This window comes from Podarcis melisellensis, assembly GCF_964234715.1.
Source record: "Podarcis melisellensis genome assembly, chromosome: Z".
Taxonomy (NCBI): Eukaryota; Metazoa; Chordata; class Lepidosauria; order Squamata; family Lacertidae; genus Podarcis; species Podarcis melisellensis.
Genome location: NC_138547.1, coordinates 8,042,280 through 8,055,351, shown reverse-complemented (window position 1 = coordinate 8,055,351; position 13,072 = coordinate 8,042,280).

Below are 13,072 nucleotides of genomic sequence, written 5' to 3'. Positions count from 1 at the left end.
AGCCCAGAAATGGAAGCAAGAAGAAATTCCGATGAAAGAATGGCAGACAAAATTAATGGACTACGCAGAATTAGATAAAATCACAGGAAGGATTCAAAACCTGCAGGACCAGAGATTCACAGAAGATTGGAAGAAATATACAAATTATTTGAAGAGCAACAGTAATCAACTAATTACACTAGTAGGATTACAATAATTTTAGTAAGGAAAAATATATGAAATATTGCAAAGTATAGAAAGAATAGAGATATTAGTTATGAGATTTACATGTAATAGTGGAAGTAAGAAATGTATATTAAGTGAATAGATTGGAAAATTTTCAGATGTGATTGATGGAAGTAAAAAAAAATGGTGTAAGACATGAAAGTATGTTTAATTATTGTTGAAAATGAGATGCTGAAAAAATAATAAAAATTAATATTTAAAAAAAGAGAGAGAGAATGCAAGAATCTGGGGGTCAGTGCTCATTTTGCACAAGGCTATCCTAGCACTACTTTTGCCTCTGGCCCTACCCACCACTGACACAGGCCCTGGGAAGGTTGCTCAGAAGGAATGTGGCCTTCAGGCTGGAAAAAGTTCCACACTGCTGCTTTTGTTGCTACCTTAATAGCTCCCATTCCAGTGATACAGTAATTCTCAGGCACCCATCCAGCCACATTTTAACTCTGCTTATCTACCTCCTGCTGCTATTCTTGGATGTTCATATACAGTTGTCAGCTAAAGTAATATATGTTATAAGGCAATTTAACAACGTGTTTTGTGAGAAGACATGCTTAGGGATCTGCATTTTTGAAGGAAAATATATTTTAAAAATATTTATAAATATGCATTTGCATTCATTCTTGAAAAGGTTCAAGCAAACAAATGAGTAAAAGGGACAGAAAGGACTTATGGGTGAAGAAAGGTGCAAGGGCTATTGACCAGTAATAAAGATCTATCCATGCCTTATACCATCACAAAAACTGTATGATCCGTAATTGGCTGGGCTGGCTCAAGGAGACATGAACAGGGGTGTGGCCACTGATGTAGGGTGATCAAAACCTTCACAATGTGATCAAAGCAGCTTATGGACAATAAAACATAGACTTGTCAAATTGGAAAGGACCTCAAGAATAATCTAGTCCAAAACCCTGCAATGCAGGTGAAATATACTCAGAGTCGAGAGTGGATTTCATGCTCTTTATTCAGCTCATAGTGGTGAGGAGGGAATGGAAGTCCCCTCAAAGTATCAGCTTTATATACATTATTTACACAATGGGCTGCACGTGATTGGCTAATTCCGGAATTCTCCTGTAGGCCAATCAGGTTGTGGATTCACTTCTATCTGGAGCTGGATTGGGTGGCTCCTGCCAACCAATCAGACTGCTGCATTGTTCTAGGACCATTCAGACTGCTGCATTCTGGATCCTATTGTTCTAGGACCAATCAGACTACTGCATTTTGGATCCTATTGTTCTAGGACCAATCAGACTGCTGCAGTTTGGATCCTATTCAACTCAGTACATAACACCAGGAATCTCAGCTAAAGCATCCATGACAGATGGCCATCCAACCTCTGCTTAAAAACCTCCAAGGAAGTAGGTTAACTAGAAACAAGTCCATTTATCCTATGAGTTTGCCTTGGAACTGGAAATGTCCCAGAAACACTGCTAAACACATCCAAGGCCTTTTGCTGATTTACACAAGCTGCTGTTCATTTTATTCTTAGTGATTTTACATAAGCCACCTTTAGCACTGAAAAATGGAAAGGAGGATGACAACATTTTAAAGAAATTCATGTAAAACAGAAATTTAAGTACAGGTAAAACATGTAAAAAATTCAAATGGGTAGATTTTAAATCTCCATGAAATCTGGCTGATTGGGATTTGAAAAACAGAATTTGAAATGGAATGAATAACAATGCCATGAACCTTTTGTTTGTTCTTAAGTTCCTTAATTGATACAGTGAATTTATCCTCTGGTGCTTTCCAGTGCCCGCTTCTCCAAACCAGATGATCTGGCCAAGACAGCTCTGAACTCTGGAGAAGATTGAGCAAAATAATATGTTTCCCAGAGAATATGTCAACGTCGAGACGCCACCATAGAAGCTGGTTGGACCCTTTCCAGATTCTTTATTCTACCATTTCAGCCTCTAATCAGAACCAGTCAAGGAGAACCTGGCTTCACAGTTCTGCCTCAAATCCCTGGCTTGTGCAAAAATAAAATCTCTTCTTCCTCCGCTCCCCCCCCCCAAAAAAGAAGCAAGCAATTTATTCAGAAGAAAGCAAGCTTTTGGCAGAGAAAATAAACTTCTCCCAGTCAATCAAAGGGATTTTCATCAGATCCCATAGGGTGCATTTGCACAAAGCCCTCACGCCATCTCTGAAAGAGGAGACATTACACACACTCCACAAGAAAGCCACAAGCCTCAGGGCTCCTATATCTCTTCAGCTAATTATCATGCTTTCGTCCAGGCTGTGGTGTGTGTGTGTGCATGTGCAAAGCCAAGCTCCATAAAAGTAGGATTGGGTTGTCTTGTAGGTTCTATTTGGCCATTTTGTTTGCCCTTGGAGTTTGAATGGTGTGCACTCTGGCTCCACTGGTCAGGGAACCCCAAGAATCACTGGGAACATAGGAAAGAATCTTAGAAAAAGGCTGTGGCTCAGTGGCACAGCATCTGCTTCCATGCAGAAGGTCCAGCTTTCAGCTTTAATCATCTCCATGTATGGCTGGGAGAGAGTCCATGCCTGTAACCCTGGAGAGGCACTACCAATCAGTGCAGACAGTAGTGAGCTACATGGACCACAGGTATAAGGCAGCTTCCTTTGTTCCATATTGAATGAGGCTATTGGTCACTAGCAGCAGCTTTCCAGAGTTTCAGGCAGGAGGCACTGCCAGATCCACTTGAACACGATGGCTAGGTTGCTTGCGGTGGTAAACTCAGGTTCACACTCCAACAAGAGAATATCAGGTAGTTCCTGCTGTGAAAGGACTGGTGGCCTTTAAGTAGGTAGAACTGGTTCAAAAGATGGACCGGTATTTCTAACTCAGCACAAGGTAGCTCTTTATAACCATAGAATCCCCCTTGCCATCTGCACAAACATTGGAATATAATTTATTTTCATAAGAAAACACCACTTCTCATCTTGATCAGCTAGTGATAGTTTCCTTTCACTTTGGGTTTTGAATGCTCATAAATCTGTTTAAAAATGTTTATGTTACTGAATGGCTTTGGGACTCTGCTTTCTGAAATGAATAGTGATGTAATTGGGGATGTTTTACTACTTTGCCTGAACAGTGCAAATACACCCACCCCACTAGCACTGGAGTTGCATCCTGCTTTGCAGTTCCTGCCCTGGACAGGTTGGATTGGAGAACCTTCAAGGTCCCTATGACTGTTAGTCAGAAGGCTCAGCCACGCTTCCATTTGGTCTGCAACTTCTAGGCATGGGTCCCTCTTTACTGGTAAATCAAAGCAAACATCAGTTGGGTTTTCTGCATATTGACATCTGTTCTGATTCAGCAGTAAACAGTGGGTTTTGCTGGGGAAATCAGTGGGACAAAAGAAAAATCTCTCAGACTCATGCCTAGAAGTCACAGACCAAATGGAAGAAATTGCAGGATAAGTGTGGATGACCCCAGAGAGCACAGGACAGCACCAAACAACTATATTACAGACACCTCCCCCCACTCCACACAAACACACTTCTATGCATGCTTTCTTTTGGTTAATAAGAAGTCCTTCACCTGTTAATTAACATGCACAAATTAATAGCTACTAGTCTCACGACAGGGATGCAGGTGGCACTGTGGTCTAAACCACTGAGCCTAGGGCTTGCCGATCGGAAGATCGGCAGTTCGAATCCCCGCCACGGGGTCAGCTCCTGTTGCTCAGTTCCAGCTCCTGCCAACCTAGCAATTTGAAAGCACACCAAAAAGTGCAAGTGGATTAATAGGTACTGCTCCAGCGGGAAGGTGAACGGCATTTCCGTGTGCTGCTCTGGTTTTGCCAGAAGCGGCTTAGTCATGCTGGCCACATGACCCGGAAAAACTGTCTGTGGACAAACGTCGGCTCCCTCGGCTAGTAAAGCGAGATGAGCGCTGCAAACCCAGAGTCATCCATGACTGGACTTAACGGTCAGGGGTCCCTTTATCTTTTTTCTTTTTTTAGTCTCACTACACTGTAAAGAGCATTAAGGATGCCAGATTTCTCTCACAGATAGTTGTTTCACAGGCACACAGAATATAACCATCTGATAAGTGTGCAATGGATCTCTTCAAATACATAATAATAGACATGCTAAGACTGCCATGTCACAATTGCATAGGCATACCAAGAAAGTGTCAGGAGAATGTTCACTTGGCCATAACTCACTTGGCTCTGTGCCCAAGATTGGCAGCAGGGTAGGATTGGTGTGATTCCTTGTGTTGTCAGTTCAGGAGCAGAACAAGGGGTAGAAGCCAAATGCCTTGCTATGTGTGAGGAAACCATTTATAGCAGAGGTGGCCAACTCCCAAGAGACTGCGATCAACTCAAAAAATTGAAAACTGGCAGTGATCTACCCCTTTTGGGGGAGTTCAAGTCTAAGCTGTTGCCCATTTTTTGGGAGAAAGGGGAACAGACACTTGCCAACAGATCGCTGGGGAAATGAACAGCCTCACTGAGTAAGCTCTGTCTTCTGTTCTGCAGATCATGCAAGAATGGAGGGTGGGGTGAGGGGACAGGCTGGATTCTATTTTACCAATGCTAAGGGAAGGGACCCAGAGATTGACCAAAACATCCCAGGCATCTACCAGTAGATCGTGATCGACCTGTTGGATATCCCTGATTTATAGAATAGCATGGGCAGCAGGAGTGGAGTGGCTTTAGGGACAGTTCCATAGAATTCTGATATTTTGTGGGAACTTAGAGGTTCCTTTTTAATGTAATTTTATTTATGCATTTTAAAAACATATATACATCATAGAATGTTCATCATTACCTCTCATCCTCAGACTTCCCAGTCCATCTCTCCATGACATTCTAGGTAATCTTTTGTCAGCTGCATATTCTATTATTCCACCCATTTTCATCTCAAGTATTCCTTTATTTAATGTTTGCTGCTCATATGTTCATTCCTACTTGTAGGTTAAGTTGACTATTACTGTATGCCATTTTCAGCAGTTTGCTGGGTGTCAAGCACCACCAGTAATCATATTTTGTAAATTTCCCTTAATAAGGTAGCAGGCAGAGAAATTCAGTTTCCCCCCACAGTTTGTCCCACACTGACATTTCTATATTATAACCTATATCTATAGCCTATTTAATCATTGTTGCCTTCACCATTTCCTCTTTAGTCTCCCACTCTTATAACAGTTTATAAATATTATAAATTAGTTTATGATCCTTTTTTCAAATTCTGAAAACGTTTCCCCAAAACCCTTTTCTTTATCTCTTTTAAATAACTCGTTCACCTGGAAGTACTGAAACCAATCTATAGTATAATCTGATACCTCTTCTCTTTTTTTCAGATAAACCTTTCCCTCTTTAAACTCTGTAAAATCACTGTAAGTAGCCCATCGGTTTTCCATATTCAACCTTGGGGTTTTTTCCCCTCTGAGTTCTTTATGTCTCTGCCAGACAGCGCATATGCTTCTTCTCATAGCATGGTTTTGAAATCCTTTGTGTACCCTTGCTTTGTCATAATGCAAATAGGCATGCCATCCAAAGCATAGTATCTAAAATATTGGTATCTCTTAGCTCCATCCATTCTTTCATCCAGCAAATGCATGCTGCCTCATAGTAAAGTCTAAGATCAGGTAAGGCAAATCCCCCTATTTCTCTTGATCTGTCAGGTTTTTGTATTTAATGTAGGATTTTTTCCCTGTGAAATGAAGTTTGTTACATCTTTTCCCCACTGTTTAAAAACAGTTGGGGCTATTTATTGTCCGGTGGGATGTGCAAGGGTGAACATCACCCTCCGTGCACCCCATCCCTCACACACAGCAGCCCCTCTAGTCACCTGGAGATGGAGCAGCCACGACTGGGCGTCTTGCACACTGCAGCCGCTCTCCACTGCAGCGGAGCTTCATGTGTTGCAACCCAGTTGAGGAGAGCGGTGGCAGCTCTCTGCTGCCAACTCTCCACTCTGAGGAAGGTGCCTTGGCCAGAGCCAGATGCCGATGGGAGCCTGTTGGTGGGGCCCTGGTCGTGCTCCTCCAGAAAATGTGCTTGGTGGATGGTGGGCTGAGTGGGTCTGGCCAGGTTGGGAGGGTATAATGTGTGTGACATCATGCACTAACCTTTCCTCGATCATTTTGGTGGCCCATTTCTGAATCTTTTCCAACTCCACAATACCATTTACAGAGTTGAGATGACCAGAACTGCACACTGTATTCAAAGAGTAGCCTCAGCACAGATCTGCATAAATCAGTCATGGACACTCCTTGGCTAAATCACAATCTATGACTAAGAGCTACACACTAGATTAATTTAATATTCCAAGGCCTTTTTGGGGTCTTGGTTTCCCTCGGCAAGCCTCTCCTGATTACTTCTTTTGAAGGGAAGTTCACTGTCATGGTGCCGCTGGCTTGTAGCTTCTGCCCAATAAAATGTGGGTTGTGGGTCCCATATCCTGTTCCATGGAAAACATTAGAAGACATGGAATTATGGTTTGTAAGTGAATGCCAACTAGAAAAAAGGGGTTCTGATGCTCTTGGTAACTAACAAATGCCTTGTGCTGTGGCCACTGGCTTAGAATTGCATTCTTTGCTCCTCCTTTCTTAATATAAAATATATATAAGTATGTAATCCTTTCAGTGAACATAAAAAGGGCCCTGCTGGATCAGGCCAAATGCTCATCTAGGGCAGCATCCTGTTCTCATAGTGGCTAATGGCTCCTAGCCAGGATGCATATATTTTACCTTCACTATGGGAGGCAACATGTCTCTAAATGCCAGTTGCTGGATATCGTAAATGGGGAGGGAGCTGTGGCACTGAAGTCCTGCTTGCAGACTTCCTGGGAGCATCTGGTTGGCCACTTTGAGAACAGGATGCTGGTCTAGATGGACACTTTAAAAACATAAATAAAAAGAAACTAAGAATGCTACCTTCCATGGAGACACTAGTGGAGAAAGGGAATTGCAATCTGGAGAAGGCAAGCTGAGAGGAAGAAGTAGGAAGTAAAACCATAAAGTTCCTGCCTTTGAAACCTACCCTAACAATATCCAGATAAGCTCCAATAGGCAAGAGGGGAAGACTCAAGAACAGTACTTTTAGACCTTAGAACACTCCAAACAACCATTGGAAGACACAGCACATAGAATGATTCCTGCCCCTCCCCAGAGGAGGAAGAGACATGTGGAGGTGATAGGTGACTCCCTACTGAGGGTAAGAGAGGCAGCAGTGTGTGGAGGAAACAGGATGTCCCGGGAGATGTGCTGTCTTCCAAGTGCAAAGATTGACGATGTGGCAGAAAAGCTGCCAAGTGTTATCAAGCCCACTGAACACTACCTCTTCCTTCAGATTCATATGGGTACAAATGATACTGCCCCACACAGCCTTTAACAGTCCCTGCAGCAAGGGACTAGGAGACTCTGGGCACGGAGCTGAAGAGCCTTGGGTGGTGGTCTTTTCATCACTCCTTCCTGTTGAAGGTCGTGGCCCAGGAAGAGAGAGGGGCTGTTCTGTGAGGCACCCACTGCATGTCCCAAACCTCACTCGCCAATGCTATAAAGAAATCCAGGAGGACAAGGAGCACAACTTTGAGGCAGTGTAGCATGACAAAAGTCACCTGAACAAATATTAGCCCCTCAACAAACAAACCAAGGTGTTTATGCCCTGAGTACTGCTGGGATTATAAAACTGCCATCCCCAGCGATATAAGAAATGTCATTATGTCAAAATAATATGAAGAAGTTGGAAGTAACTTATGACTCCATGGCCCTCTAAAAATCACACCAGCAGCGGTCAATGAACTGTTTTGGTCACAGAACCATTTGAGCATTTCAACTCTTGTTCTCTGCGGGAAGGAGTATTCTACATTTGGAATACTGTACGGTGCACAGACCCCTGGACCCTCACTTGTGGGGTGCCTCAGGGTTCTGTCCTCTCCCCCATGCTTTTTAACATCTATATGAAGCCGCTGGGAGAGATCATCAGGGGGTTTGGACTGGGTGTCCATCATGCAAATGATACCCAGCTCTACCTCTCTTTCAAATCAGAACCAGTGAAGGCGGTGAAGGTCCTGTGTGAGTGCCTGGAGGGGGCTGGAGGTTGGTTGGCAGCTAATGGATTGAGGTTGAATCCTGACAAGACAGAAGTACTGTTTTGAGGGGACAGGGGGCGGGCTGGTGTGGAGGACTCCCTGGTCCTGAATGGGGTAACTGTGCCCCTGAAGGACCAGGTGCGCAGCCTGGGAGTCATTTTGGACTCACAGCTGTCCATGGAGGCACAGGTCAATTCTGTATCCAGGGCAGCTGTCTACCAACTCCACCTGGTATGCAGGCTGAGACCCTACCTGCCCGCGGACTGTCTCGCCAGAGTGGTGCATGCTCTAGTTATCTCCTGCTTGGACTACTGCAATGCGCTCTACGTGGGGCTACCTTTGAAGGTGACCTGGAAACTACAACTAATCCAGAATGCGGCAGCTAGACTGGTGACTGGGGTCAGCCGCCGAGACCCAACACCGGTCTTGAAAGACCTACATTGGCTCCCAGTACGTTTCCGAGCACAATTCAAAGTGATGGTGTTGACCTTTAAAGCCCTAAATGGCCTCGGTCCAGTATACCTGAAGGAGCGTCTCCACCCCCATCGTTCTGCCCGGATGCTGAGATCCAGTGCCGAGGGCCTTCTGGCGGTTCCCTCATTGCGAGAAGCAAAGCTACAGGGAACCAGGCAGAAGGCCTTCTCGGTAGTGGCGCCTGCCCTGTGGAACGCCCTCCCATCAGATGTCAAAGCGATAAACAACTACCTGACATTCAGAAGACATCTTAAGACAGCCCTGTTCAGGGAAGTTTTTAATGTGTGATTTTTTGGTTTCTGTGGAAGCCACCCAGAGTGGCTGGGGAAACCCAGTCAGATGGGCAGGGTACAAATAATAAATTATTATTATTATTATTATTATTATTATTATTATTATTATTATTATTATTGGAAGTACTCAAACCATAGGTTTCTTGCCTTTGTAACTTATCCCCATGATATCAAAATAAGTTCCAATAGACAAGAGGGGAAGACTCAAGAGCAGCAGATGCAGACCTTAGAGCACTGCAAGCAGGCTTTGGAAGGCACAGTGCATCGAATGATTCCTGCCCCTAACAGAGGAGATGAGTGGTGGTGATAGGTGCAATGTGCAGAGCAAACAAGATTTCCTGGTAAATAAACAATCCTTACTTTTAATCTCCTCCCCTTCTGCAGCAGGAAGGGTGCCAGCTCCCAGTCCTCCCGCCCCCTGTGCTTCAGTTGCTCCTTAACCCTTTCCTGCCTTCTAGTCCAAAGGGAGGGAGGAGCATCACCGCAGCTCTCAATGGAAGAGCCTTCCAAACAGTTCCTTCTGGTTGCCTAGCAACATTATCAGGACCGCCTATTTCCTCCTCCTCCAACTGTGAGGCTTCTGAATCTACTATTCTCAGTGTTATTGAGAACATTGAAGGAAGGGGACGGCGGCCATTATCCTCTTTGTCCTCTGTTAAAGGCTGCTCTGTCTGGGACTGTCTTCCTTCCTAGTCAGAGTCAGACCAGTCTCTGACATCCAACACTGGCCAGCCCCTGGCAAGCATCAACTTCCCTTACCCCCTTCCATGGCTGAAGTAAGCCCTGAACTTCATAATCGATCAGATGACATTCAAAATGGCATTTGAATGACAATGCATGTCAACTTTGGAGGGGCCCGGCCCCTTAAATATATTATTGGGGGGGGGTGAAGATCCCAGAGACCCTAGGAGTTGGCTCCTATGAACAGAAATATAGTGTCCAGATCAAGGAAAGTAATAGTACATATTCTATTCTGCCTTGGTCAGACTACACCTGGAATACTGTATCCGATTCTGGACACCACAGTTTAAGCAGGTTCTTGACAAGCTGGAATTGTGCAGCGGAGGGCAACCAAGATGATCAAGGGTCTGGAAATCAAGCATTATGAGGAGCACTTGAAGGAGCTGGGTATGTTTAGCCTGGAAAAGAGTGGCACTTGCTTCTAAATAGACATCATGGGATTATGCTGATAGAGAGGATATCATGAGAGTTGAAGAAAGAGACAAAGGAAGCTGATCACAGGCTAGGATGCTCTTTCTCTAACAATTTTGGCACAACAGTAAAATTGTCCAATCAGTTAACCTCTAATTGAAAACACGTGGGAGAGGGAAGATGTGCAGAATTAGCCATCTGGAAAATGGAACAATGTTCAATCATGTGAGGAAGGGCCTCTGCCGCTACATTGCCTCTGAAACTACAAGATCTGTGGAAACTAGCGCACACAAAAACATGCCAAGATTACTGTCTGCAGTTGAATGCAAATCTTTAGATTGCCAACATGATTCAGCTCAAATATACGGAAACTTTGCTTTACGGATGTCCTCTGGAAAGAAAGATTGATTGATGACAGCTTTGCAGTGCACATGGGAGTTTTTGTATATGACAGCCTGCTGAAAGCACTGATCCATATCCATTTAAAAATGGATAAATAAATAAATTGAGGCACAGACAAATACGCTACTGATTTTCAGGCCTCTTCAGATGGAGTAATGAAGAAAGGGTCTGAAGTCCTATATTGATAGCCAATGGCCTTCTGATACCAAGAAAAATGGTTCCCCGAGAATTTGCATCTCAAGAAGGGGTAACCTTCCTCTGTTTGAATGGAAACAAGGACTTAAACAAGTGCCTTTCAAAAAACAAAATTGGAACACTGCTCTAATGCAAGCAAATGTCTGTTTTCCTCTCCTTTCTCAGTAAGAGGAAATCATGGAACTGGCTGCTGAAATAGTTTCCCAGAGAAAGGGGGAAAGCTGAGGCATTTATCTTCTTGAGTACGTTTCCAGGAGGAGTGAGAATCAGTGCCTGATTTACAGCTGTCCCAGAACAATCTGTGCCAATATCCTCAGGCAGCCAGCACAGTATGGCAAAAATGCTGCAGTTTCCCAGAGCCAGCTACCAATCTGTCTATTCATTCTCTCTCTCTCTCTCTCTCTCTCTCGTATACCGGAGGTTGCCTGTATAAACTGTTTCCATTCCCAGCCATTTGGATTTCTTTATCTTTCTTCTTTCAGTTTTGGGGAGTCCCATGAGCCAGTATGCCAAATGGTCAGGGATGATGGGAGTTGCAGTCCAAAACACCAGGAGGGCACCCTGTTTGAAAAGGCTGTTTGGAAGGGAATCATTAATGACATGGAGCAACTCAAGTAACAACAGTGATGCCAAGCAAAACAAGGAACCACCTTCATTTCCTGATTGGAAGCCATCTCTAACATTCTGGTGATAAAGCTGCACTGAAATTGTGAAGGAATGGAACTTCCAGCCATTATTGCGTTTAGTTTTTGGATTTTGGACCTGAGCTTGAAATGCTTGCTTTTGTTTTAAAGGTTCTCCTGCATAGGCTCACAGGAAGGTTGAAATGATTAGAGGTTGTTTTCCTCAGGAAGCTCTGCGCAGGTGGATCCAAAGCTTAAAAGGGCATATATTGCTCAATAAGTTTTGCACAGGGGAATTAAAAGTACAGTGGCTCAGTCAGTAGAGCATGAGACTCTTTAATCCCAAGGTTGTGGTTTGAGTCCAACATTGGGCAAAAGATACCTGCATTGTAGAGAGTTGGACTAGATGAGCCTCATGGTTTCTTCCAACTACAGTTGTATGATTCTATGATATCTAAGGAACCAGCTAATGAAGAATGGACCCTACTCTCCTTCTAACCTGCTAAAAAGTTAAGAAGCGGCATGGAAGTCTTGTTAGGTGTGGATTCAGAGAGTGCTGGAGCCAAGGAGAACAGGAGAGAAAGGGGTCTGAAAACACTTGAACTGCAGCACTAGGAAATGTTGAGAGAGGCACTAGCAGAAGCCCAGAAACTGAAATGGTATAAATTCATTAGGAAACCAATGTGTTGTTGTTTAGTCGTTTAGTCGTGTCCGACTCTTCGTGACCCCCTGGACCAGAGCACACCAGGCACTCCTGTCTTCCACTGCCTCCCGCAGTTTGGTCAGACTCATGCTGGTAGCTTCAAAAACACTGTCCAACCATCTCGTTCTCTGTCTTCCCCTTCTCCTTGTGCCCTCCATCTTTCCCAACATCAGGTTCTTTTCCAGGGAGTCTTCTCTTCTCATGAGGTGGCCAAAGTATTGGAGCCCCTTCATGGATCACTGCCTTGCCATGGTGAAGGGGCTTGAATAACTCAGAGAAGCTATGAGCTATGCCATGCAGGGCCACCCAAGATGGACAGGTCATAGCGGAGAGTTTTGACCAAACATGATCCACCTGGAGCAGGAACCAGCAAGCTACTCCAGTATCCCTGCCAAGAAAACTCCATGGGCAAAGACAACAGGAAACCAGTGTACAATAGGTATAACTGGAGAGGTTTATTTAATTTTAATTTGCTTTTAATGGTAATTTCTTAAACTGGATATTTTAAAAAATAAAAATCCCCAAAAACTGTTTTAACTTGTTGGCTTTCTAAGCACTAAAAACATTATTTGCTTCAGGGAAAATTGTGTCTGTGACCTTATTGTTCACCCCATCTAAATGCAGTACAACTATATTCAGTATAGGGCAGGGGTCAGCAACCTAAGGCTCATGGGCTGAAAGTGGCCCATGGAGACCATTTAACTGGCCCATCAGCCACCCCCAAACTGAGCCATCCGTTTGGAGAGAGTCGGTGCAGCGTGGCGCAGGGACTCTCTTCTGCAGCTCCAGAAATCGCTTCTGCACATGCCCAGATGCTGAAAATTGCTTCCTGCACAGGCATGATTTTTGGCATCTGTACATGCACAGAAGCGATTTCCGGCACCATGGACATGAGCAGACATGATTTCTGGCATCGTGCTGCGCTGGTTTGGACCACGGAGGGTCTCCACAGGAGTGATCCCGTCCATGCCCGGTAAGTCTTGCCGACCCCTGGTATAGGGAGT